Raw genomic sequence first — 1,831 nt, forward strand, 5'->3', positions numbered from 1 at the left:
AAATCGTTGGTACAAGTGTATTGGGTCCATTGGAGATTACTTGGAGGTGGACGAAATAGATTTAGAGTATAAAATAAGAATTTTAAAACTATGAACGAAGTCCTATTATTACTATTTTCATAGTAGTACCTAAATTCTAAGAAGTACCCAAAAAAAAAACTTTTCGAACAAAAACTTGATTTTGATCGGATTCGACGTCGACTTCGTGAAGATAATTTGACAAAATAAAAGTTTTCCGTACAAGAACATAAATTTGATCGCTCAGTTTGTATGACAGCTATATGCTATATTGATCCGGTATCGGAAGAGAGCAGTTCCTTGGAGAGAAAAGGACGTGTGCAAAATTTAAATCGATATCTAAAAAACTGGCGCACTATCTAATGGAAAAATATGACTTGCTTTATCTTCCAACTTCTTCCTGTTTAATTATTTAGTTTGACATAAGTAACTCTAACTCTCGAACTGAGGTTTCGCTTGGCTAACCTCATTGCTCTATTTCACACTTGTGTGGTACACCTCAAAAGTTTTACATTTGTGCTTCTGTCGAGGTCGAGAATACCTTCATTGTACCACCAAATCAAATTTGCTTACTTACAATGTATATGTGTACTTGTAAAAAATTATTAGGAAGTATAATATCATTGAATCTAAACAAAGTGTATAAAAAGTATTAGGAAATTGTTGTTATTATATTATATAAGAACTCATAATTGTTTTTGTCTAAAGATATATACAATAGGAGAGAAATTTTTTCTTTCTATTTTTTTATAACTCAGCTTTGGACCATATTCATAAAACTTGCTCAAATGTCTCAAACGTTTGTCATTTTAGCCATATTTTAGCGAATAATCCGTTTTAAGCGATCATGTGACCAAAACGGCTTCATTTCCTCAATGAGACTTTGTAGCTTAAAGTTATTGAGTGAGAAATCCGAACTATTTATTACAAAAATGTCGATAAATATATTAGCATTTTAATATTTATATTAAGTCACACACTTGCCATGTTAATATTTTACAAAAACAAAGCCAAAAATACGCCAAGCACGCCTTAAATGGCTTTATGACCAGCGATGGCAACACTTTATGGCACTTGCGGCTGTTGGAGGTATTTGCAGCTAAGTTGGCGAGCGTGTGGCATTGGCGAATATGTGTCTGTCCGTCTGTCTGTATAGCTATCTTACTACTCACTGCCGTTGTAACCAAATTAGCCAAATGAGCTGGAAAAGTGGTGAGCCTGTCGGCGACTAAACTTATTTGTGGCACCTTCGAACCACCGTTGCAGTGGCATGTGGCAGCAGATCGACCGTAGACGTCTAGCTGCAGCAGCGACATTATCGGCGACACAGCGTCATCACTAATAACTGTTATCGCTGCAGCACCAGCCGCATCAGCAACAATAACTAAGCATGTGTGTGTATATATATACATATGTGTGTATGTTTGCATGTGTGTTGGTGCGCCAATATGGCCAGCAATAAAAGTGTCATGCTTGAACAAGCGAAATGAGACAAAATCAGCAATTGCCACAAAGCGCAACAACAACACAAAGCACATACAAGTGCCAGTTGCCACACAACAACAAACGCTGGTTGGTTGTAAACAAGCTAACTGTCGCTAACAGCGTCCTAGCGCGTTTGTTGTTTCTTAAATGCCGTATGTCTCTTGTTGCAACATACACTACGCGCCACAAATGGCCACGAACCGCTGAGTGCGCGACATTAGAGGCGTTCATGGGCCGCAGCCGTTGCCATGTGGCATGGAGCTGCCTGGAGTTGCGGCTTCGCAGTTGGCTAGCGGTGCAGTGATGCAGCGCGGCGGTGTGGCAGCTA

The sequence above is a fragment of the Bactrocera neohumeralis genome, chromosome 4 (genome assembly GCF_024586455.1).
Source record: "Bactrocera neohumeralis isolate Rockhampton chromosome 4, APGP_CSIRO_Bneo_wtdbg2-racon-allhic-juicebox.fasta_v2, whole genome shotgun sequence".
In the NCBI taxonomy this organism is placed as follows: domain Eukaryota; kingdom Metazoa; phylum Arthropoda; class Insecta; order Diptera; family Tephritidae; genus Bactrocera; species Bactrocera neohumeralis.